This window comes from Triturus cristatus, chromosome 4_2, assembly GCF_964204655.1.
Source record: "Triturus cristatus chromosome 4_2, aTriCri1.1, whole genome shotgun sequence".
Lineage (NCBI taxonomy): Eukaryota > Metazoa > Chordata > Amphibia > Caudata > Salamandridae > Triturus > Triturus cristatus.
This window is the reverse complement of record NC_140586.1, coordinates 368,152,631-368,180,542: the sequence shown is the minus strand read 5'-3', so window position 1 is coordinate 368,180,542 and position 27,912 is coordinate 368,152,631.

The following is a 27,912-nucleotide window of genomic DNA, read 5'->3' as shown; positions in this document are numbered from 1 at the left end:
CGGTCAGCCTAAAACTTTGATTTTGCCCTGGTCCAGCACAATCAAATGGCGCTTTATACTGTTAGGTACTAGAAAGTAAATTTTTTATTTAACCTTTAAAAATTCATATCTTTGGTTCCCTGCATTGGATTGTTGTCATTCTGATGTCATTTTGAAGATAAAAATAGTCTCTATTTCTATAAATTGGTGTTGAATTGTTATTGTGCCTTGTGTTTTACTTTTGTACTGTTTTGGTGATATTAAATGCTTTACACATCTGTGTCCTAAGTTAAGTCTGACTGCTAGTCAGCTAAACTACCAAAAGTTCAGCAAGGATTAGTTTATTGAGTGTTACTATTAGTGTTTAGTATGCGACTTATATAAGATGTTATCTGGAAGTCCATCTATCTTGCTTGTGTCTTTCTGCTTTTCACCCCTGATCAATGTAACAATTTCCCTTAGCCTTTTGCCTCTTTTCTTCTCCAGTTCAGGCTCTTTTCCAGCAGGTAAATGCATATAGAACAGCTGGTAGACCTTTTATTCCATTTCTCCATTATTACAATAATAGTATACAAGTGGCATTTATGCAATTTAAAACCAATTTTAGTCAACATACTTACAGCCTGATTCAGCTTTTCCTTTAAGAGTGTTCGAAGTTGAGAAGGATGCTGACTCACAACCTCCATTAGCTTTTTCTTAAACTTCACAAGTTTCTCCAAGTGTGAAGAATGCCAATTTGGAGCTGCCCTTCTCGTTAGCAGGAATTGTTCCATGCAACACTTGTGAACCTGTTGTCGCCTCTAAGTATCCGCGCTGCAACACTCCTCACTCATGAAGTCCAGCTCCTCTGAATGCGAATTTCAGAATATGGCTGTTGAACAATAGCTGCATTTACCTGGTGCAACCCAAGGCTAAGGAATGTCCTATAGGTAATAGTTAAATAAACTGCCTGTTCTTGGGCTCCCAAGGCTTCCCTCAGCCCTTGTACCATTTATCTTGTCTGTTGCCTGCTCTTGGCTGTTGCACCTTACAGAGACAGGACCTCCTGCAGAAGAAAAGTGTCACCAGCAGATGGAGCAGCAAACTAAACTTCACCTCAGGTGAACTCCGTGAATTTTAGCATCCGTCATGAAGACTGAAGATTCTGGACTCCTGCATCCTTTACTAAGGATTAAGGGGAATATTTACAAGGGCACCACCGGAGCATCACTTTTTGTGACGCTCTGGTGACGCTGTGCCCTGCTCCATATCTACAAGGCGGTACTCAGCCACTTTGCACTGCTTAACGCTGCCTTGTAAATATGGTTCTCCTCTTCGCAGGTTTCTGTGGCAAAGGGGTGTGCAATGGATGTTGCTGTGGGCATTCTCATCCAACACCTGTTGCTTTTTGACACTGCTCCAGATTTCCAAGGATATATAAATCTGAGGCAGTGCCAAAAACTCGGGAGGCGTAAGAGTGGCTAATAAGGAGAAATACTTTTATTTCTCTTCGTTATTTGCTCTTTCCATGTGTGCTGCATTCTGCACTGTATTGTTGTAAATATGGTGTATTCCTGAACTTAGAAAATGACACAAAATTGCTTGCAGTACAGAGCCATTTTCTTGTAAATACACCTCTAAACCTTTGCCCAGTACTTACACTTATGCAATCCAGCGCATCTTTCCACCATTCCCTCAATATTATTTCTAAATAGGTGTACCATCAGAACATCTTTTTCAGTTGCCAGTCCTTGAGAATTAATTGTTTGGCATTTTCTTTTTTTTTTTTATTGATCATGCTCGTAAATACATAAAGACTGGGGACAGACAATGTTTGACATTTTCAAATTGTACATTAACACACTTCAAATTAAAAAAATATTATTGTCCAAATATAACAAACAGAAGAAAAAACAAAACAAAAAAAAAGTAAGAGTACACAGATGATATAGCTTTTGCTAATTAATTTCACTAATCCAGTCATTAAGTGGTCTCCAGATCTTAAGTCCCTTAATTCTCCCTTTTTTCCCCTTTCGGGAATAGAGGGCTTTCTCCATGTTAAATATATGAAGCATACGCATTTTCCATTGTCCAAATGTGGGTGGTAGCGGATCTAACCACGAGGAGGCAATACATAGTCTAAGTATTGACATGGCAATAAATAAGAACTCCGTGCACTTATCTACAGGTGTGGATACACCCAATAGCATAAGTTGGGGGGTTAACAGCAAATTTCTATTCAAAACATATTGCAAAAATAACGTAACCTCCTGTCTTAAATTGTCCAAAACCGGATATGTAGAAAAGATGTGCAGCAAATCCGCCCCCAAGATATTGCATCTAAAACAGTAGATACCCTCCGTGCCCCCCCATTTAGCGATTTTCGAAGGGGTAATATAAAGATCAAAGAATGTCTTATAACATTGAGCCCTAAGGTTTGCTGTGGATAATACAGCATTGGCCAAAACAACAGCTCTTTCCAGACCTGGGTCTATAATCTCAAGCCTTTCCTGCCATTTTACAGAATGTTTCTCAATATCATCTAAAGCCCCTTCAAAAAATATTTTATAAAGTTTGGAGATTGACGGAAGAACATCACTGATAATGGCCTCCAACAGAGGTATCACAGAGTAGCCTTTCATGCCACCTCTTTTTTTAGTAATAAAATCCCTTAATTGTAAAAATTTAAAGAAATCTCTATTACTAAAATTAAATCTATTTTTAATTATTTCAAATGTAGCTGGTTGATCCCCGTCCAATAAATCCGAAATCCTGCAGACCCCCGCCTTTATCCACCTCACTAAATATCCGTCCAACAGTGTTGCAGAGATCTGGGTGTTATCTGAAAATGGGGTATATCTACTGAACCTACCCATGCCAAGTTTTTTTCTAACATGGGTCCAATTTGTATATGCTGTAATCAAAATCTTAAATCGTGTCTTTTTAAAATAGCTAGGTTCGTATATTTTTAGTAGACATCCTCTAGCATCCAAGCCCATTAAGATCTCAAATATAGAGGGAACAACATTCGGGATCACAGAAGCCTTATTATCTGCTCGAAACATAGGCCAATAGTATTTAAATAACGCCGCTAGATAATACAATCTACTATCAGGTAATCCTAATCCTCCTCTTTCCACTGGGAGTGTTAAAAAACTATTTGCATGGCGTATTTTATTAAAGGACCAGATAAATCTCGCTATCTCGCGATCAATCTGTCTAAACCATGTATTATGAATTTCTAAAGGTATTGTGCGAAAAATATATAAAAGCTTTGGAAGGACAATCATTTTGATCAGGTTACATCTCCCTATTATAGATAATTTCAGGTTGTTCCATCGGCCCATATCCTTCTTAATTTTAGAAATAATGGGGGTAAGATTAGCATCGACTATTTCCTTAGTTTGGGCCTTAACTCTGAACCCAAGGTATACTGCCTCCTCGACTATTCTTTTGTCCGTAGAGACCAAGGTGCCGATCACGATCCGGTAAAAAATGTCCCCGTACGACTCGTATCCGGTCTTTTTACCGTACGAATCGTACAAGTGCCGTACAAACTGGCAATTACGATTCGCATGGTAAAAAGTCCATACGAATCGCATTGGGAATTATTCCCCACACGTCCTCGGGTCGGAAAATGTGTCCGACACGTCCACGGACGATTTACCGTACAAATGTGAAAAGTGAAGTCCGAGCGCGCAAGTACGATCCGTCCCGTGCGTCCGATGTTACAACCGGATGGAAAAAACACCGTCCGCACCGAACTCACATAGCAACCATGGAGACATGTGCCCGCATACGCGCCCAACACTCCCCCAGCCCTCCTATGTACGCGCCGACCCCCCCAGCCCCCGTACGTTCGAGTCGAACCCCCCACCCAGCCCCCGTACGTTCGTGTCGAACCCCCCGTGTATGTACACCCGTGTACGTGTCGAACCCCCGTGTATGTACACCCGTGTACGTGTCGAACCCCCCCGTGAATGTACACCCGTGTACGTGTCGAACCCCTGTGTATGTACACCCGTGTACGTGTCGAACCCCCTGTGTATGTACACCCGTGTACGTGTCGAAACCCCCCGTGTATGTACACCCGTGTACGTGTCGAACCCCCCTGCATGTACACCCCTGTACGTGTCGAACCCCCCGTGTATGTACACCCGTGTACGTGTCGCACCCCCCGTGTATGTACACTCCTGTACGTGTCGAACCCCCCGTGTATGTACACCCGTGTACGTGTCGAACCCCCATGTATGTATACCCATGTACGTGTCGCACCCCCCGTGTATGTACACCCCTGTACGTGTCGAACCCCCGTGTATGTACACCCGTATACGTGTCGAACCCCCTTGTATGTACACCAGTGTACGTGTCGAACCCCCCTGTGAATTTACACCCGTGTACGTGTCGAACCCCCCGTGTATGTACACCCGTGTACGTGTCGAACCCCCCGTGAATGTACACCCGTGTACGTGTCGAACCCCCCGTGTATGTACACCCGTATACGTGTCGAACCCCCGTGTATGTACACCCGTGTACGTGTCGAACCCCCCTGTGAATGTACACCCGTGTACGTGTCGAACCCCCGTGTATGTACACCTGTGTACGTGTCGAACCCCCCGTGAATGTACACCCGTGTACGTGTCGAACCCCCCGTGTATGTACACCCGTGTACGTGTCGAACCCCCCCGTGAATGTACACCCGTGTACGTGTTGAACCCCCCGCGTATGTACACCCGTGTACGTGTCGAACCCCCCGTGTATGTACACCTGTGTACGTGTCGAACCCCCGTGTATGTACACCCGTGTACATGTCGAACCCCCCGTGTATGTACACCCGTGTACGTGTCGTACCCCCACCCGTGTATGTACACCCGTGTACGTGTCGAACCCCCGTGTATGTACACCCGTGTACGTGTCGAACCCCCCGTGTATGTACACCCGTGTACGTGTCGTACCACCACCCGTGTATGTACACCCGTGTACGTGTCGAACCCCCCCTGCATGTACACCCCTGTACGTGTCGAACCCCCCGTGTATGTACACCCGTGTACGTGTCGCACCCCCGTGTATGTACACCCCTGTACGTGTCGAACCCCCCGTGTATGTACACCCGTGTACGTGTCGCACCCCCGTGTATGTACACCCCTGTACGTGTCGAACCCCCCCGTGTATGTACACCCGTGTACGTGTCGTACCCCCACCCGTGTATGTACACCCGTGTACGTGTCGAACCCCCCGTGTATGTACACCCGTGTACGTGTCGAACCCCCCGTGTATGTACACCCGTGTACGTGTCGTACCACCACCCGTGTATGTACACCCGTGTACGTGTCGAACCCCCCCTGCATGTACACCCCTGTACGTGTCGAACCCCCCGTGTATGTACACCCGTGTACATGTCGCACCCCCCGTGTATGTACACCCCTGTACGTGTCGAACCCCCCGTGTATGTACACCCGTGTACGTGTCGCACCCCCGTGTATGTACACCCCTGTACGTGTCGAACCCCCCCGTGTATGTACACCCGTGTACGTGTCGCACCCCCGTGTCTGTACACCTGTGTACGTGTCGAACCCCCGTGTATGTACACCCGTGTACGTGTCGAACCCCCGTGTATGTACACCCGTGTACGTGTCGAACCCCCCGTGAATGTACACCCGTGTACGTGTCAAACCCCCTTTGTATGTACACCCGTGTACGTGTCGAACCCCCCATGAATGTACACCCGTGTATGTATCGAACCCCCCGTGTATGTACACCCGTGTACGTGTCGAACCCCCCGTGTATGTACACCCGTGTATGTGTCGTACCCCCACCCGTGTATGTACACCCGTGTACGTGTCGAACCCCCCCTGCATGTACACCCCTGTACGTGTCGAACCCCCGTGTATGTACACCCGTGTACGTGTCGCACCCCCCGTGTATGTACACCCCTGTACGTGTCGAACCCCCCGTGTATGTACACCCGTGTACGTGTCACACCCCGCGTGTATGTACACTCGTGTACGTGTCGAACCCCCCGTGAATGTACACCCGTGTACGTGTCGAACCCCCCGTGTATGTACACCCCTGTACATTCGACTCGTACCCCCACCCGTGTACGTGTCGTACCCCCGTGTATGTACGAACCGTACCCTCACCCGCGGACGTATGGAGCGTACCCCAGGCCCCAACACCAGCACCTTCACACAACATCGCGCATGTATGAGTCGTACCAAGCCAGACACAAGGACAGCACTGTACAACCAAATGGCCGAAGTACACACCGTACACACGTTAAAAACGCACGTACACAACCAGGACAAAGCAAAACAACACAAGAATACACCATTCGAATGGCACAAAGCCACTAAACATGTCCAACAAGCTCAAAAACAACACAATCACTGACCTGCAACTGCGAAAATCCAAAACAGAGGCCCAAAACACAACCACTCCTTATGACACACCCACCCAAAGTTCAAACACAGCCACACCCACCAATGGACCAATAAAAAGGGCCCACACACACAAACCATGAGCCTTTGCAACAGACTCACTGCTGCCAGACCCCACAGACAACCTACAGCACCATACTAGAAGCTTCACCACACCTTACACTTGCACACCTTCACACACACACCTTCACAAACACCCCCACATCACATTCACACACACACCCAAATAACCACACCCACACACCCACAACCATCCACACACCCCCCCCCATCCACACCCACACCCCTCACCATGCCCACTAACAAGAATCCAAAGTTCACTAGCCGAGAGTTGGAGGTCCTTGTCGATGAAATCCTCAGAGTTGAGCCACACCTCTTTGGAACATTGGTCTGACAGACCACCATTTCTGAAAAAACATCCATGTGGCAGACCATCGTCGATGCTGTGAATGCTGTTGCGGACACCAGAAGGACCAGGCATGAATGCCAAGCCAGGCGGTACGATCTGCGGAGGAGGGTCCGAGCCAAAATGACGGACGAACACAACCAGGCCAACGTCACTGGAGGAGGGCCGGCCCGCAGACCCGTACAAACACTACCATCCCTGGGAGGAGAGGGTGATGGCCATACTGCCGGTGGTGGCAGTGGACGGATTAGGAGGAGTTCGAGACCCGGGTGAGTACACAAACAACTCACCTCACATGGGGTGAACGTCATCCACAACCAAACACACAAACAGGCACGCAACCACCCCAAGCTATCGCATGACTCAACCACACTCCATGAACACGCACATGCCACTAGCGCCACCATGCCCCATGCACCCAGCTGGACAATGTCAAGTCACAGGCCACAGAAAACACCAACACAAGACACGGTAACCGGGATGGCGGGAGTGTGGGCCCCAAAAATCACATAGTGCAACTCAGAAGCAGACAACAATGCCCTCTGCCCATATGGCCTAGGTCACAGCCAGACAAACAGTGTGTCCCCACACAGGAAAGACTTGCCAGCAAATGGCGGATGCTTTGCATTAAGACATGGGGGTGAAGGCACTTTTTGCACATGACAGCAGCTAATGAACAGCCAACACTGTGAAAGAGTGGCAGCACACACCACCACAGCAGCAGCGCAGACACAGACACTACACCCAATGGGTGCCTGGAGATCACAAACAAACTCACATCAACAAGCCAAGGGCCATTCAAAGATCTGCTAACAGTCTGTGCCCAGGAAGCTGGGCTGAGGTGACAGAGGGTGACATACAGAGGGAGGGAGAGGGGGACAGAGAGGTAAGGAGACACAGGGAGACGGACAGAGGGAGGAGACTGACACACGGAGGGAGGGAGAGGGGGACAGAGAGGGAGGGAGACACAGGGAGACGGACAGAGTGAGGAGGCTGACACACGGAGGGAGGGAGAGGGGGACAGAGAGGGAGCGAGAAAGGGACACACAGGGAGAGCAAATCAGCCTTGTGGGGTGTGGGAATGTCTGCTCGTCAGCAGGTGGACTGCGTGCATGTAGATAAGGGTGGCCAGTGCAAGAACCCCCCCTCTTCTCCATGGCTAAACACAGAGCCATGTCACAACCTGTGCACGAGCACAACGACAGCTACCTGCATTATCTAAGTGTGTGGAACCACTCCATGTGCCCACGTACAGTGCAACACGGAAGGCGCCAATGCATGGCTCTCCACACCTGCCCACTCCACTGCTGACTGCAGTCACAATTGATGCAGCAAGTAAGACTGTGCCACACATAGGTAAAGTCGCTAAAGCTGTGGCCAAGGGACATACCCATGCACAAGTGCACTGTGAGTGGAATGTAAGACATATCCAAATTCCCAGAGGAAATGTGCCAACTTAGAAACCAATGAAACATGGATGTTGCATGGAACAAAATTAACATTGTCTCTCTCACACACAGGTCAACGTCGTGGATCACCCCCCAACACTGGGGGGGAAGACACACAGGATCCGGCTCGGCGGGATGACGGAGCCACCAGCAGCGACGACTCTCACCACTCTGTGGACGAACCCGACCCCGACCAACCTGGCCCCTCTGGTGTCCAACGACCTGCAGCCCCTGCGTCAGGTACAACTGGGCCAACCACCACCCCCACTCCTGCCACATCCCAGGAGACACCCAGGATCCCTGCCCCACCACCACAATGCAGCCAGGCTGGCCAGGAGGGACACGGTGTCCCGGGCACCCAGGAGGAGGCAGGCGACAACGCCAATGCCACCCCTCAGGGGTCCCGGAGACCCGATGTGCCCACAAGGGCAGGCCAGGTGCAAGTGGGCAGGGGTGGTGGCAGTGGAGGACGGCGGAGGCGCGAGCCTGACCAGTTGGCTGGGGAACCGGTATATTCCCATGTCCAAAACATCCTGGACACATACCGGCAGGACACCATGGGCATGGCCCAGGTTGTGTCCATCCTCGAGGGGATCAAGACCCAGCAGGCCCAGCAACATGCGGAGCAACATGCCTGTCTACTGCAACACCAACGGAGGATGGAGGACAGACAGGCTGAGCTCGTGACGGTGTTCACGGGAATTCACAGTACACTCCGTCGGATGGCCGACAACATGGGCAACCCTCCCTGTGCCATCAGGCATAGAACATCACCACCCACAGGGAGGGATGAGGAGGAGGAGGAGACTTCCGACGGAGCATCCCAAACATCGTCACGGCCTGCTTCTGAGGGTCCCCGCAGGAGGGCGGGTCGTCCACGGAAAAGGACGTTTGGGTCGGCGCAACAGCACCATCTCCCAGGACACCTGGCCTGGCACCTGGCCCACTGGAGCAACAGCAGCACAGCATCAAAAGACATTCTCTGCCACATGGACTTGCCGGTCACTGTCTGACCAATGTTGACAAAGACTGTGGCATGGACTCTGAGGATTTCAAATGGCAAGGACACCAACTCCCCAAGTGAACTTTGGATTCCACACACCCGGAAAGCCCCTCATGTCAACCCCCCCCTACCCCAACCAAAATAAAAAGTCACACCATAAAGAGAAGATGCCCACTGATTGCATTATTACCTTACATGTGTCTTGTAAAGTCTAACTATGCCTGAGTTCTCATTTGACTTCAACCATCCACACCCTGGGGCCTGAGTCTGGCACAGGACACACATGGGTCACATTGTAGTAGGCAAGATAGACATGGAGCACCATACACACCCGTGATGGGCCCAACCAGCTGAGGGGGTGGCCGCACAACCGTGCCGACAGACATATTGAGTACAGCTACAGCCATGCGCAGAGGTCAGGGATCATGTGGAGTGTCCTGGGGGGCACCCAGGTATGTGTGGACAGGTGGCCGAACCATGTCCTGCAAGCGTGAGTCAGGTGGATGCAGTGAATAGTGGCCTGGCCAACGTGGGATGCATGGGGATGGCACATGTCACAATTCCCACACAGTCATTGACTACATGCACAATACACAGTCTAATCCCACACAAACAGCTTGCATCTTGCTACTCGACACATAGACACATAGCCACTATCACGGAAAAACATGCCAGACATGCCGGATGCACCGTGGCACCACACCAGCATTGACTGAGAAGAGGCACCTTGGAGGCATAGGGACACCTTTATTTGTCATGTATTCGGGATTGCAGAGGCAACTCGGAGTACACATGAACGGGTAATGTGGAGTTACATGTGGGTCCAACACTGGAACCTCCCTTCTGCAGCCCAAATGCGTGATAGCCATGGAACTGGCACACAAGTGTCGGCCAACAGCTAAACCCCCCCTGCTGCTCACGGAGAGACTGCCATACACCATTGATCCGCTGATGTGGAAGTCCCACAGCATGTCAAGCCAAGGCAAACCGTATGTGTCCGAGGGCAGTGTAACACACATTGATGCCATCATCACATTCCACAATCCCATCACTGATGACTGTCAACAAGTCTGACCATCTATTCAGGTGTACCCAGCTGCATGTAATGTGTACCATGGTGATGCAACATGTCTGCAGAGGAACCAAACATCGACAGGGGCAGTGTGCATACATCGTGAACAACTGCCACACCCAATACACCCCTGATGCATCCCTTACCCTAAGGAGACTTCCAAACTTGTCCGTGCGGGTAACGCTGAGTCAGCACACGATGACGTGTCCATGAGGAATAGCAGTGCCACAACAATGCAACCAGCAGACGGCATGCGCAAGTAACTGGGGATATGAGAGACACAAGAAGTCAGCCACAAAAAGCACAGCCACTTGCATGTGCATGTACTCGACACATGTAAGGATGACAACATGCTAGGTCACAATTATGACTGGGGAAATACACTCATCACTGGCACCATCACTCGAGTGACACATCCACACACACCTCTGACTCACGTGCCATACATGCAGATGGACACACACATCACAACACATGCCACACGGGGACCAATGCGTGCACACTCAGACACTGGTACTCACCACTAAGCAAAGAAGTCGCGTATGAGCCGAGTCCGGATGTCCTCTTGCGGAACCACATCCTCCACATCACTAGCCCCATTGCCAAGCCCTTCGTCCTCCACTGGTGGATGGTCCTGATCATCTTGATCCAGGATGAGTGGCACAGCTTTCTCAACTGCCATGTTGTGCAGCATGCAGCAGACCATGAAGATTTTGCAGACTTTCGCCGGGGCATATGGGAGGGCGCCGCCGGTCTTGTGGAGGCATCGGAATCGGCTCTTCAGGAGGCCAAACGTCCTCTCTATCACTCACCTTGTCCGGCCATGGGCGGTGTTGTAGCGGAGCTGGGCCGGCGTGATGGGGTTGCGGAGAGGTGTGATCAGCCATGGCATGTTGGGATAGCCAGCGTCCCCTACATGGAAAGCACATGGACATAAGTAGGACAGGAGAAGCGGTCGTGCTGGAAGTCTACGCAAGATACAGGACAGACAGACTGTACCCACCAACAACACATGCTCGTTCGTTGCGCAGCTGCGTCATCATTTCAGGCATCCTGCTACGCCTCATGATGTAGGCATCGTGTGCTGATCCTGGAAAACGAGCACAGACATGTGAAATCACCATGTTGGACAGACACACCACAAGGGCATTGATGGAGTGGTAGTGCTTGCGATTCCTGTACGCTACCTCCTGTGCCTGTGGTGGTACCAAAGCCACATGTGTCCCATCTATGGACCCAATTACATGGGGCATCCCTCCCAGGGCATAGAATCCACGCTTGACCCCAGTTAACATTGCAGGGGTTGGGAAATGGATGAAGTCATCCAGGTGAATCAACATGGCCTCTAAGAAATCATGCAGCACACGGCAGAACATGCTCTGGGACATGCCACCAACATGAGCTATGGTATTTTTAAAGGTACCCGTGGCAAGAAAATGTAGGGCTGCCATTACCTTCAGCTTGGGTGTCAGTGCCGTAGGATACCTGTGCAGCGGTTGCAGGTGTGGTGCCAGTCTCGCCGTCAACTCCAGAATCAACCGTTGGGGGAAGCGGTAGCACCGGATACAGTCATTCTCCCGCATGTCAGCCAAGTCCGGAATTGGTCGGTGAAGAGGCGGCGCCCTGCAGTAATTTGGAAGTGACAAGGAAGAGTGAGTGCACTACAACAACAATTTATATGTACTGAGCACATGTTCATCTGTCAATACACATATGCGACATACGGAGTCAGGTATGTTCCACATGCCCTGGACACGTATGGCTGGCAGGTGACACCCCTACCAAGACCAAGCTACACACAGAGATTGTGAACCTCCACATGCCATGGCATGGGATTAGCTGTGTCCCAGTGTAAGTGAACAGCCAGACGCAAGACAGGAGTGACATACATCCACACATCAGCAGAAGTAGGATGTCGATTGCAGAGACTGGTAGCGGAACACTAGAGCCACAGGTCACATGACATTACACTAGGACAGCCCACACACCTTGCCATGAAGGTGTGCATGTGATGACTCACCACACATTCATAGAGAGGATGCAGACATGTCCTTGTTACGCTACTCCGTGTCCCATGCATACATACGCACCTCACATCCAATACCACATGTGCCATGGTGTGCGGAACAGTGTGCCATGTCAATCTACACACAGACACATGTTGGTTGCTGCAACAGCTGCTGCTTTTGAGGGAGCTCCAACATCAACCTAATGGGAACCCCCCACACATACATGACATAGTCACATCGTGCACCGTGGGTAGTGACATGTCAGGTGTGGTAACCCCTGTACCGGGCCTCAGGGGACACTTGCGTGTGTTGTTGTCCGTGCCATGCCAGTGACGCTCATCCCAAGTGTGCAGTACGACATGCACACATGTCAAAGGAGTCAAGGGCATGCCTGGCACACATTGCACCGTCACACATTACATGTGTACACATCTCATCATACATCTGGTGCGTTCCCGACTCAGGAGTAATGTGCCACATCACAGCCTTACACACCTGTGCCCCACACATGTAGTACTGCCCAGACAATGCCTTGATGTCCATCCATGGACAAGTATGTCAGCCCTATTCCTTCCTGTGTGCTGCCTGTCACCACTGTGATGTGTGAAAAGCACCGTACTTTAGCAAAAATGGCCTGTGTACGTTCCCGTATCACTATGGGAGTGCTGCCGTATGTGTACCCCTAGGGATAGTGAGCGTACGCACGCGTGTACGCTCCGTCTCACTATGGGTGTTCTCGCGTATGCGTACTCATAGTGATAGTGAGCGTACAGGCGTGTGTACGGTCCGTACCACCATGAGTACGCATACGCGAGTACACCCATAGTGAGATAGGCCGTACACGCGCGTGTACGCTCCGTACCACTATGGGTGTTCTCGCGTATGCGTACTCATGGTGGTACGGACCGTACACATGCCTGTACGCTCACTATCACTATGAGTACGCATACGCGAGAGCACCCATAGTGAGACGGGCCGTACACACGTGTGTACGCTCCGTACCACTATGGGTGTTGTCGCGTATGCGTACTCATGGTGGTACGGACCGTACCCATGCCTGTACGCTCACTATCACTATGAGTACGCATACGCGAGAACACTCATAGTGAGACGGAGCGTACACACGTGTGTACGGCCCGTCTCACTATGGGTGTTCTCGCGTATGCGTACTCATAGTGATAGTGAGCGTACAGGCGTGGGTACGGTCCGTACCACCATGAGTACGCATACGCGAGAACACCCATAGTGGTCCGGAGCGTACACACGCCTGTACGGGCCGTTGCTATGCATTTGGGGTGCCCTAGGGCCCCGGAACGCACCGTACCTGTGTGTGAAGCTCCAAATTACATAGGGGACACATGAGGGACAAGTATAAAGGCCTACATGCATGATGGTTGTCATGGAGGTTCTGGAGTTGACATCATGCTCAAGAAAAAAACACAATAAGAACCCACTGACTGCTAGGTTTGAAGGGATTGGAGGAAACATAGGATGCAAATGTGAGTGACCAATCACTCTGTACTCCTGTGTATGAAACAGGCCAGCAAGGCAGATATAAGGCAGCCAGGTCCCATGAGGGAGCACTTGCCTGCACATCTCTGTATTCCACGACCCAGCTGCTGCTACTGATTCCCTGGAACCATGTCAAGGTCTGTGGAGAGGTCACAGCCATTCACCCTGGAGGAGAACCTGGCTTTCCTGGATGTGATCCTCCCACAGTACCCCCTGCTGTATGGGCGACCAGGTTATCAGGTGAGTGCAGAGTCCACTAGCACAGACTGTGTCCCTTTTTTGAGACTGTGACTTCTGCCATTGTGTCCAGGTGTGACACACATGCTATGTACTGTAGGGGGGATCCCAGGGGGGGGAATGCCTGATGTCTCCCAGCCAGAGCATGCTGTGGTGCATGTCTGCCTTCCTCACTAGCATGGTGTTTACTGTGACAATCACTGCATGGTGCATGCCACATTCTGCCTGTATTATCCTCCTGGGAATGTAGCCTCTACAGTCCTCATGTGATTCTGTGGTCAGCCCAGTGTGACAGGTGACTGTACCCACAGATGTGTGTTAGTTCTGTGTACCTGTGCTGAGAGTGTCCACATGATGTGTTCATACCCTGGACATCGGTGTGTGTGTAAGTCCCCTGTCATGTGGGTGGGTGCATATGTGGAGTGTAGCACCCCAGCTGCATGAGGGATGGATATACCCTGGCCATGTGATGTGAGCAGGGAGCAGTGCTGTGTGTCTGACGTGCAGAGCCAGCCCCACACCTGTGAGCCCCCCCGTCTAGTGGCACATGTGCAGAGTGAGGTATGTCGCTGCATTTGGCAATGGCAGGTGAATGTCCTGTGCCTGTGTGTGTCTGTGTACTCTGCTGCGGTGGCATCAGTGGCCTGTGGCATGTGACTTCTTAGAGGTGCTGCACATTATCCTGGTGTAGCTTGTGATGCACAGTGTGAGCCAGGATCATTGATTGTGTAGTTGCCCTCATTCCACCTGTGTACTTTCAATGGCACATACTGCTTTTGCCCTTCCCCAGAGGATCATGTCCCTATGACAAAGGTGCAATGCGTTGGATGCATACTATGCCTTGTTGTAAACAGCAAATGTGTTCAAATATGTGTCTCTGTGACATGTGCCAGGTGTATTGATGTAGTGTCACTTGTTCATCCTCACAGGTAGGCGCCTCTGCCAAGGAGCAGATATGGCTGACCGCCGTCAGCGCCGTGAGGAGTGCGGATGGTTGGAAGCGGCGCCTGTCCCAGGTGAGGAAACGCTGGCAGGATATCCGGTGCTGGACGCGGAGGATCGCACGGGTCCTGCTGGGGGACTCACCTGAGACCCATAAGAACCGCGGGCGCCGCCGACTGACCCACATCCACAAGCGTGTGCTGCCGGTGGTATTTCCAGACTTGGAGAGGCGCTTACAGGAGAAGCAGCAGCAGGAAGGGGGTAGGTACATGTGTGTTTGTTGTGTTTCACCAGCATTTGTAAGTGCACAGTTGCATGGATACACTGCCAGGGTTTAAAGGTGCTGTGCAGATCCTGTTAGCCACAGTATAGCTGTGCTCTCCTGCCTCCCTTCCCCTCCTTGCAATGTGTTCCCTGGTCTGTGTGTAGTCACTCCTTCACAAGGTAATGTACGCTGGCGCTTTCTCCACGTGAACTATGCCTGTAGCATCATGTGTGGGGGTGGTGTGTAACAGGTTTGGGGACCTTGGCTGTGCCCTGCCCAGTTCAGTACATGTGGGTTCCATGTCAGTTGGCACTGATGCAGAGTCCAGACATGGGAGTTAGTCTTACAAGTGTCATGCCTTACAGCGCGCATGTCCTATGTTGTGGCCTGTGACATGATGTGCATGAGTGTGCGATACGCATAGTGCAGGGATGTTGGGGTGTGTTGCAGTCATTCCCATTCAGGACCATGGAGTTGTGTTGCCACTACTGTCCCCTGGGGCATATTTTCCTAGGTGTCATGTATATTGACGTGAAATGTAGTACAAGTGTCCACTGTACAGCCTGACCTGATTTTCCTTGTTCATAGTCACAGTGGCCAGTGCCTGTGTGTCTTGTTACAATCATCTGAAGATGCCCATTTGTACATGATTATTTGGACAGGCGCACCTTGGGTATTTGGCGTCCAATCTTGCATTGATGCAGCCCCTGTGTATTTCACCCAGACTAAGAGATGTAAGTGCCACCTGTGTCTCAACAAATTGTCTCATGTAGGGGGTGGTTGGTGCGGGCCAACCCTACATGTCAAAACCAGAATTCTCCTTGCTAGGTCTGGCCAGTGTGTGATGTTTGTCTGGACATACACTCAAGGTGCAGTGAGCCAGTCATGGTGGGCATGTTTTCAGTATTACCTATGCAGCATGTGCCTCAAGTTCATGGATATGGTCCCTCCTCATCCCTATAGTCGGCAACGCTGTGTGGTGCAGATGCAGTGCTGGATTGTCCCCAGGGCCTGGCTCCTATGTCAAACTCCATTTCATGTCAGTTGCTATTGTGTCATGCTCTCCATGGGTTTTCATTGGCATGGTGAGTCAACCAACTGTGTGTTGCATGCCCTACATCTGTACCTTGTTTTGTAGATGTTACTGATCTTTCTTTGCAGGCTATGCACTGTAACCTATGTAGATTGGTTTTTATTTTTAAAAGTATATCGGAAGCATCAGTGGTAGCCAGCTTGTTCAGAGTAGATTTAGCTGTAATAAGGTCCCGAAAGTGAGAGGGGGATTTAGAAGTAAAGTAAGTGTATTCAAGAGTCTTAATAGGTTTGATGGTGGAAAGGTATTGGGAACTCAACATCTTTTTCCTTCTAGCAGTGCAAGCAATGGTACAGGCTCTAAAAGAGGCTTTAAAATCATCCCAGTTGTTGTGGATGGAAGCATCACTAGGTTTGTTAAATTGAAAAAGATATTTTATAAAGGAGGTAGCTTCTAAAATAAAAATTTTGATCAGATAGTAAGGAATTGTTAAATCTGGAGCCAATATCAGAAGACTGGATAGAAGAGAGTAAAGATTTTGAGACCAAAATATAATAAATTTGAGACTTAGGGGTCCATTAGGATGTAGGGCGGTGGGACCACCGCTGCGCTGGCGGTGCAGAAAAATGCCTTTTTCCGCCCGCTAGCAGCGGACATCACGGCCGCCATATTAGTATGGTCAAACATAGGCCAATTTCCGACCGCCGCGGTGCGACGCGCACCGCCATCAAAGTGCGCCCGCCACTGCGGCGGTGGGAGCCAATGGAGACCCTCCGCCGTGCGGAATGACGTCCGTCCCGCTCCACAAATTAGGATGACTCAAGCAAGCAGACGCTCAGCAGCGGAGACACCGCCCAACCAGAGACGACGAAAACTCGAGAGCGGGGCGCGAAACCAGAGACCCGGTCCACTCCACCTGGACATGACCTCAATGGACCCAGCCCTACAAGTCTTTCCAGAGCTCTACCTGCTACATCACCAGGAACTCATGGACCGCCGCGGACGCCGCCGCAGGTACGCAATAACACAACACACAACCCACGGCCTGACACAGGGACAAATCCACATCAGACAACCTAGGGGGGACAGGGACACATCCACAAGGGCACCCACACATCACCCACCTGCCACAAAGTCAGCCCGCTGCATCCTGAACACACAGCTACGCCACCATGCATCAATGTCCCGGTCACGTCACCGCAGCAGCGAACACAAGCAAATACATGCGCACAATGCAGAAGGCAGGGCCAGTGCCAGGCATGGGCAGGGCACAAAGACCACAGGGACACACCCACTCCCAACACACACTAGCATGCCACATGAAGGCACATGACATGTGCCCCCCCTGTGCACCCCATGCACAACAACAAGCGAGGGCAATACATACCCTGCACCACACAACAAACAATCATGGAGACACACAATGCAGGAGTGGCTGCACAGGAACACACAACACACAGCACAGTAGCACAGGGCCAGGGAAACACACACTACACCACACTCAGGGAAGCATAGATGAGGACAAGCAACAAATGAACACACACAAGGAATCAGCATCCAAATGGACACACAGCCTGCACAGTCAAACATACATACCACAGACTGACACACACACACATACACACCCCACATGCCAACAGCAATGGAGCACAACAAATAGGGAAACCAAAGTAGGCTGCACACAAATGGAAGGCCATGGAGACACACAATAAGCATGTGAACATCACATCAACACAAGGAACAGAGCACAACACCCTCACACCATCAAAGCATACATGGCTGGCACAGTCAGTGAAATCAAACCACAGACAGCTCAGTGCAACAACACAGGGAGACAGCAAGGCAAGCCATGTATAGGTACAAGGATGAAAGGATGAAAGAAAGGCCCCGAAGTCAAACTGGGAACAGCCACACATCCATACAACTACTTCACAGGAGTACACCAGCAGCACTACACACAGGAACCATCTACACACCTCAGAACTGACAAACGCCAGTAAGAATCTACACACATACCCCCTCACACCAGCAGCACACAATACCAGTGCCAAACACACTGAAGGCTGGCAATACTTGACAGGCAATACACACACAAACAACCACACTCCCTGGGCTCAGCCACAAACATCACACACACACACAGGGATGCCACCACAAATGTGGAAACAAATACATCAGACAAACACATAACCCAACTGAAACACACACAGAGCCACAACAACAACAACAACAGACATGCCCTGTGCAGCTAAACTGGGGAAAGGCAATGGGAGCACAGACACAACAGGAGTGCACAACCTCATCACTCTGGAACTATGCACAGACAACATACCACAACACACACAAGAAGTGCACCATCACAGAACAATACAGCCACAGTAAACAAACAACAGATGCACTGGCAGAACAATCACATAGCAAACATAGCACGACATCAGGGGATGCACACCAGGCAATCACAAGGCAACATACACAAACAGCACTGCATGTACAACAAGCTATGTGTGCACACCAAGCATACCAGACACACACAGACATCAGTGACAAAACAGCAACCCACAAAACACCATTCAGCACAGCACAAACACCACAGCACACCCAGGAAGTGAAGCATTAACACAAACAACACACATACATCCAACACAACACCCAATAGATGCACAAGTCTGGGACACAACGGTGGAAACAGCTTGACCACAGGACTGGGCAGCACACACAGTGCATAGCAGAACCCATGACTGACAAAGAGCACAAGAACATCACACATGACCCATTGGGGAAATGCACTGAGTGACACATTGACCCTGGACAAAGAACTGCACCACAAAGCACAGGGGCACAAATGAAGTCATAGGGAGGCACACACACATACAAACCAAGGGGACAGCTCACACCATAGTGAAGTGTATTGCATGTCAGTAGGGGACATTGCAGGAGTGTACCATATACAAAGAGAGGGAGTGCAGGCCCACAATGGGTAGGCAGCTGAAGCACAGATAGGGGATGGAATGACAACACACACAACATGCCACACTGGAGGCAAGAAGGCACCATGGGACAGCAAGGCATGAGAAAACACAACCACAATGGCAGTGTGGAGCAGCAGGTCTGCAAAGACCCCACAAACAGCCACCAGACCAATGGATGTGCAACAAAACACAACACTGAATTGCAAGTAACAGCCTCTGCATACTCACAAGTGACAAAAACAACAAGTAGGAGTCAGACAGAACTGCAAGGACACACCAACATACTGCACAGTGCACAACATACAACTCACACATGGGCATACAACCACGTCAACAGGGATTAACAATCAAAACAACAGGCACACAACACCTGGGTGACACATGGGTGTAGTTGACATTGCATAGGCATGCACACATCAACTCTACCCACAAACTCACCCCCTTCACACTGCACACTACCTGACCATCCAAGAGCACACATGGAAAGTAAGCCATGGGACTAGGGAGACTGGCCATCACAAGATGACCACACACATACACCACTGGGCACACATATAGGAAGAACACACACATGATGACCCTGGACAGCCTGCCTGCAATACTGTATGCAGAAACCCACCCTGTGCTGACAGTGCCCCCCAACCTGACATATGTACAATAGAGCCAACATGAACTAATCAAGTAAATGACAACTGCAAACCATTCAAAATTGCCACCCTTGCCACCACAAGCAGCTGTGCCAAGAGGAACTGAAGACCCTGTCACCCCTGAAAAAAAAGAGAGCGAGTGAGCCCAAACATAGACCATTTTGAAGTGCCACACAGACCATGTGGCACAGTAAACCGTTAACACACAGCAAAAGAACTTTATTCAGTAAGGACACTGACAAAATAGACAACTGGAGCAACTGTCTTTATTCACAAATTGCACAGATAGGCACCATGAGAAGAGAAGAGTAGGGCACAAAATGCAGAGCATGTCCATGAGAAGCTGCACAGGCAAGGGGGCAACACAGCAGTGAACAACAAGGCCAGTGGCCAGGCCAGAGTGCAGAGCATGTCCATGAGAAGCTGCACAGGCAAGGGCAAAACAGCAGTGCACAACAAGACGTGGCCACTGCCTGGGGAGGGGACAAAGGGACTGGAGCTGGACTGTGAGAATGTGCCTGTTGCAGGGCAGACGTCACTGTTCATGACAAGCCTGGACTGTCCGGTGCAGCCCACCCACGTCGGAATGTATGTCCTCCATGAAAGCAACCACATGGGCCAATTTCTTGTCATGATCAATGAAGGCATTGAGGAGAGCTGTCTGGCCTACACACAGCTGGCGCAAAAGGTACACAGACTCAGCACTGATGGCAGCGGGGGGACAGGGGCAGGGGCAACGGTGCCAGTGGTGAAGGACACTCTTCCCCTCTTACTGAGGCAGACACGGGCAGCACCAGAGAAAGTGGCTGGAAGGGTGGGCAATGGCCCCTGTGTGGTGGAAAATGATGCAGAGTCCCCGTTCCCTGTGCCCTCCAACATGGACACATCCCTGCTGACATCAGATGATGTGGTGCTTTGCGTCTTAGGCTGGGACTCCTCCAGCAGACTTCTGTCCCACTCTGATGCGCTGGTGACATCTGTGTCACTGGGCTCCTGGGCAGCTGTGGTGCTAGGTTCACCCCCATTGGTGTCCGTCTCCTGTCCCTCCGTAACCACAGGTGATGCTGCATGGGAGAGAGAGATGTAGGGTCAGGTCAGTCGCAAAAACAGAACAAACATATGCAAGCAATGCATGACAAAAGTAGAGCAAATCTACATGTTGCACACCACTCTGTGCAATCACATTGTGCAAACTCACTACATAGACTCAACCAGTGCGTGGAAACTGGAAACTCAGGCATGAGTGAGCCATGTGATGACCACACAGCACAACACCCTGCTTGTGGCTCTGTTCAAACAGACTCACAACTAGTTCTGAGCACATCGAGGGACATGATGGGGGCACAGTACTTGTTGCCAATGACAGAACTGGATGGAACAGGAGGGGACAACACAGACCCAGACTACAACATGACAGTCCACAATGGACATTAACACATGCCACCCACCATGTCGTACCTTGGGAACATTAGAATGCTGCACATTTCCGTAAGATGTCTAGTCCTCCCCAATATGGGTGCATGCAATGGACGCATTGATGGACGCACAGTCAGATTGGGTACACTGCCGTTCCCTCCCATGGGATTCCCAAGACTACACCAATGCAGAAGAAACCTGAAGAGCCCAACTCAGAAGGTAATGTGAAGGCAAAGCATCCAAATCTACCTTGGAAGTACAGGTAGGACAAATGCATGACACAGGCACCCAGGCCAGCAGTCACTTACATGCCACAGCATCACACTACCAACATCACAGAGGCCCGCACTGAAACAGGCTCTGTACACAAGCAGCCACTCCCATCCAAAGCCAGACTCCCCAAATGCTCACCCCTGGCTTGCTGCTGATGCTCCTTCAAACGTGCATCCAGCTCAGGCTGTGTCACTGCCAAGATGCGCCCCATTAGTGGTGTCATGCTGCGCCGTGCCAGATGCCCAGTTCGAAGTAGCAGCCCCAGGGTCATCTCCACCACATTCTTTGCCAGCCGGGCTGATGTCGTCCCATCTCTTGTGGCAGTGGGTGCGCTGTCAGTTTGAGACCCTCAGGACTCGCACCTTCGCTGCAATGGCCCTCCACACGGCCTTACGCTGGTGTACCTTGAGCTGCAGGCATGGGAGACAAGAGGGAGAAATGATCAGGGACACAGTGCCATGTACCGACATCTATCAGTATGGCAGCAAGATACAACATCATCCTATATCTAACGATAGGTCAATCAGAGACTATAGTACAGCCCACATGGGACCCCTGCATGGAAAAAGTTGATGTTAAAGCATGCAGGTGCGAGGGGGAACACAGTCCCTGCACATCTCACACACATGCAAGATGCCAGCACTGAAACACCCATATAGCCTGCCCACATCTCCAGTCCATTGTTTGCTTGAGCAACACATACATCACATGTCAACCTGTGTTTGTGGGTGGACTCACTGTGTCCAAGACTGCGCAGCCATCAATGTCCCTGTCTTGTGAATATTTGAATGTGTCATGGTGGTCATATGGATGGACATGAGATCACAAATTCAATATGTCAATCACAAGGGCAGTTGTGTGCAAACCACAGTGCTGATATGGACCATAGCTGAAGTGATATGTGACAAGACTGATGTCATACTCTGCAAGTTGAGTGAGTTGTCCTTGTCTTTGTAGGTGGGGACTGTGCAGGCCAGCTGGGCTCACACTGAGATGGACTACAGGGGCACACACAGCCATTCAGCCAAGCAATCACTGTCCTGACTACAGCATGAACAACCTTCTGTGTCACTGTATGGCTGACAACACAACACAGGTCACTCATACATACATGTGCAGTGAGGGAAAGCTGTGGCATTGTGTACACACACCCTCCCACTGGAGACAACATGTCAGGCAGTGCATGACACTACCCTACACTCCCAGGCACATACTGCATCAGTCCACTACATGTGTGGCCCCCCTGCCCTACCACACCACTGTTGACTACTTACCATGACATTTGGGGTACCATATAGCCTTGGGTACTGTGTGAGCACCTCGTCCACCAGGACCTCCAGCTCTTCACTCGTGAAGGGACTGGCACGGATCTTCTCTGTCCTTGCCACCACTGTGGATGAGAGACAACAGCAGGGGATTTTGGTGTCGAGGGTTCCCAGGCAGCAGTCCCTGGTGGCAGCAGCAGGTGAGGGGTTTCAGGCAGCAGTCCCTGTAGGCAGCAGCAGGTGAGGGGTCTCAGGCAGCAGTCCCTGGAGGCAGCAGCAGGTGAGGGGTTTCAGGCAGCAGTCCCTGGAGGCAGCAGCAGGTGAGGAGTCTCAGGCAGAAGGCTCTGTGAGCAGTGGCAATGTGAGGCTCACTCTCACATATATAGCCCCCTGGGGTCGTTTCAAAGGTGCCAAGCTGCAGCAATTGGTGGTCCAGGTCTGCCTCTTTCAAATGCATCCAATGACCGCCTCCGCGGTGGCAGAGCACGCCTACCACGATCTTCAAAATTGCATTATGTCACCACAATCATGGCTCCCATTGGCTGTAAGGGCATGCTCCATGGCGGTGATACAACGCTGGGCCCCGGGTGCGCTATCGCGATGGTGCATCTTTCAAATGCATCCAATGACCGCCTCTGTGGTGGCAGGGCACGTCTACCGCAATCTTCAAAATTGCATCATGCCACCGCTATCGAGCTTCGCATTGGCTCCAGGGCGAGCTCCATGGCGATGTAACACCGTAGGAGCCTGGTGTGCGCTACCGCGATTTTAGTGGCGGGGCATGCCAACCACCATTTCCACATGTCTCCATGCCTATGACTACCGCACTTGTGTGAATGGGGGTGCTGGTGACACACCGCCGGTGCCAGGCGGTAGCTACCACGATATGGGTACCATGCATTGACACCAGCCACTGCCATTCTGGCGGCAGGGCATGCCAACTGCCATTTCCACATGTCTCCATGCCCTTGACTACCGCACTTGTGTGAATGGGGGTGCTGGTGACACACCGCCGGTGCCAGGTGGTAGCTACCGCGATATGCGTGCCATGCATTGACACGAGGCACTGCCATTCTGGTGGCGGGGCATGCCAACCGCCATTTCCACATGTCTCTCCATGCCTTTGACTACCGCACTTGTGTGAATGGGGGTGCTGGTGACACACCGCCGGTGCCAGGTGGTAGCTACCATGATATGGGTGCCATGCATTGACACGGGACACTGGCATTCTGGTGGCAGAGCATGCCAACCGCCATTTCCACATGTGTCCATGCCTATGACTACTGCACTTGTGTGAATGGGGGTGCTGGTGACACACCGCCGGTGCCAGGCGGTAGCTACCGCGATATGGGTGCCATGCATTGACACGAGGCACCACCATCCTGGCGGCGGATCATGCCAACCACCATTTCCACATGTCACCATGCCTATGACTACCGCACTTGTGTGAATGGGGGTGCTGGTGACACACCGCCAGGGCCAGGCGGTAGGTACCGCAGTATGGGTGCCATACAATGGCGATGGCCATCTGTCAAACATCAACAGTACACAGTGCCAACATGTTCAATGGCAAATCATTGTGCACACAATGCCAATGTTCAATTTACTCCACTGATGGCTACACATGCCATGTTTGTGTGTGTGTAACGTAGATTTGCCTTTACCCACTCACATGTTACTTAAGGATTTGATGTTGGTGTAGGCAGGACAGTGTAGCCCTGGACTGTACAATGTGTACACATGTCAATGTGTTGAGGTCCAGTGACAATCACAGCAATGCTCGTCTCTATGAATGTTGATCTATCTAGCATTGCCTCTCATGTCTGCTCATGCACACATTCATCATTCCAGCGCCGACTGTGGTCATTGTGTGGTGGATGTGTGCCAGGTTGTAATGACACATTAAGGTGTGACCGGTACAGCAGCTAGGTATGAGACAGTGGTTTTGATTAGTTACACATATGCTGGATGCTAGACTCCCAGGCATGCACATGTGTACTGTGGCCATATCCCTATGTGCATTCACATTGCCAAAGGTGGTGTTTGAGGTACTTGTCTTGTGTAAAATGACACGTGTGCCCTTTGTGTAGCTGAAGGTGTCCCTCCATGTAATCTGGTCTGTTAGTCACTAAATATGTCAGTCATTGTTGTTGTTGTGTCATCCAGAACGTGATATACTGTACATATCTCATGATGTATTGCATTGACATGTGTCCACTATCATCTCCAATAGGAGGAGGCCAAATTTGACTCGTCACTTGACGGTGCTGAAGGACATGGAGGATTTTGTAATCATACGCAAATGCTGCCTGGACAGAGCCACCCTGAAAACCCTTTGTGATCTGTTGTAGCCCCACCTGCAGCCACGCAGAATATATCCAACAGTTTCACCCCTACTTATAAGGTGATGGAAGCCCTGCATTTTTAGCCACAGGACCGTTCCAGGAGACTGTGGCCAGCGCTGGTGGGATGTCACAACCGATGTTCAGCATGGTGCTGCATGATGTACTGTCCACCATGATGCTATACAAGGACAGATACATACATTTCCCCAGGGGTGCTGAATTGCTAGCTGTGAAGGGAGACTTCTATCCCCTTGGACACATCCCCAATGTTGTTGGGGCCATTGATTGCACCCATGTCGCTCTTGTGCCACCACAGGCAAGTGAGCACTTTTACCGCAATCGCAAGCATTACCACTCCATCAATGTGCAGGTGGTGTGCCTGGCAGATATGACCTTCTCGCAGGTGTGTGCCAAATTCCCAGGCTTGGCCCATGACTCCTACATCCTGCGGAACAGCATAGTGCCCCAGCTGAAGGCTAATCTTCTTCCAGAGCGTGCATGGATTGTGGGTGAGTATGCCTAGTCGTGTGGCGTGTTGTGTGTGTGACCTGCTCCACTGAGCCTCTGCGACATTGCAATGTCTATTTGTGTTTGTCATACCTAGGTGACTCTGCATATCCCAACCGTCCCTGGTTGCTGAGCCCACTGCGGAATCCCGGGGCCCGGCTGAAGTCTGCTACAATGAGGCCCATGGGAGGACACGTCGTGTGGTGGAGCGTACTTTATGCCTGCTCAAGTCACGTTTCCGGTGCCTGGACAAGACCGGAGGTGCACTGGCATACTCGCCCGAGAAGGTGTGTCAGATTGTTGTGGCATGCTGCATGCTTCACCATCTAGCCATTCGCAAGGAGATTCCCCTGCTCCTGGATGATGGTGAGGTCCCAAGGCCCCAGCCTGCAAACCAAGCCGTGTCCAGTGATGAGGACAGTGGAGAGGAGGAAGGTGTTGACCTGCGTGAACAACTCATCACCCGCTACTTCACTTGACGGTGGGTGTCAATGTGCAACATACCCATTGTCTGATGATATTGCTCTTGTTCTGAAGGGGCATGTGAGAATTGCAGCATCAGCCAGTTGTAGACTCAGTGGTGGTTGGAAATGTTTCTAGGACATGTCATTTGGGATCATCAACGGGACGTGTATGTTGAAATTTGGTGGCCATTGTGACATGTGCATGTTGGGTTATCATGGTGTTTGGGCTTGTGTGATGTCTGTGATGCCACACCCAGACCAGTGACAGTTGTTCTATTGTGTTTTCCTAGGTGCCTTCGACTACTCCTTACCTACATACAGCCCATGCTCATGGTACATTCTGATCATGTTGAAGACTGTACACCCTGCAATAAAGACGGAGCAGACACAACATGTGTTTGAGGATATTTTATTTACTATGGTGAGATGCGAGGGGGGTGTACATTTCCATGGGGGGAGCAGTGAGTTGACAATCGTGGTAGATGAGATGGTTGAGTAGTCACCACATTGCTGTGGTGACCCAATCCAACAGACAGATGCCATTCACAAGGCAGTGTGGGGAAGGACAGTCCAAAGAGTCAATGCAGTGGTGGAGAGGGTTGCCATCATGGCTGGCTCCGTGACTGGTGTCTGGCAGGTGCTTGGCCTCCAGATACTCCCAGGGTCTTCTTGGGACAGCCCCTTCGTTGTTTGGTGGGGGGGGGCCTGCTGCAGGGCCAGTGGGGTCTGAGGACTCACTCCTCTCTGTGGGGGCAGGGGAGGATGGTGAACTGTCATTGTGCGGCCCACCAGAATGAGGCGGAGGTGTTGTCTGGGGCGCATGCCTGTCCATCAGTACCGCCACTTGCTGACCCAAGAGGTCCACCGTTTGTCCCATGCGGCTGTCAATGGACCTCATCAGCAGGATGAGCTCGTGCAACAGATCATCCAACCATTCGTCCCTGGGCATGTTCGTATGCACCCAGGACTCTGGTGATGTGTTCCAGGGAGTGAGTCCCAGCCTCCTGGTGTCCCTGGGTGACCCTGCCCCTCCCACCTGCCCTGCTGCCACGGACCTGTTGCCTCACCACTGTGGGTACCCGCATCCTCTCCCTGCCCTCCTCCATGGGTGGTGTGTGCTGGGCATCCTCTGGGACAGGGAGGGTGTTGCAGCCAGCACTGGTGGTGGTGGTGGCAGTGGCCGCACAGGCTGTGACTGCAGGGGTCTACTGTGGAGATGTTGTTGCTGCAGATGTCGTGGGGGGGACGCTGGGGTCCTGGGACCTGTTGCTCCCTGGCACACCAGATGGGCCGGCCTCGAGCTCATCGTCCACGGAATCCTGGGAGTCAACATCCAAGAGTCCATGTACCAGGGGGGACTGGCTCTGCCGGTTGCTGGTGTTGTCCTCTGCAGTGAGTTCTTGGTCACCTGTGGGTCAGATGCGAAATGGTCATTGCAGTGCACCCGGCAAGCTTTGTGTTAGCTGTGTGTCATTCACTTTTTGTACACTGCACAATTGACATATCATCACATTGTTGACTATGTGCAGTACTGTGCTTCCTGACCTGATGCAGTGGTACAAGCATTACTTGTCCATGGTGCGAGGTGTCAAGGCATACCATGCGAAGCGTGCACAATTGAGGTTTACAGGGACTTGTTGCCATCTAGGCCCTGGCACAACATGTGTTTAATTGTGGACACATAGTTTATTTTCTGACCTAGCA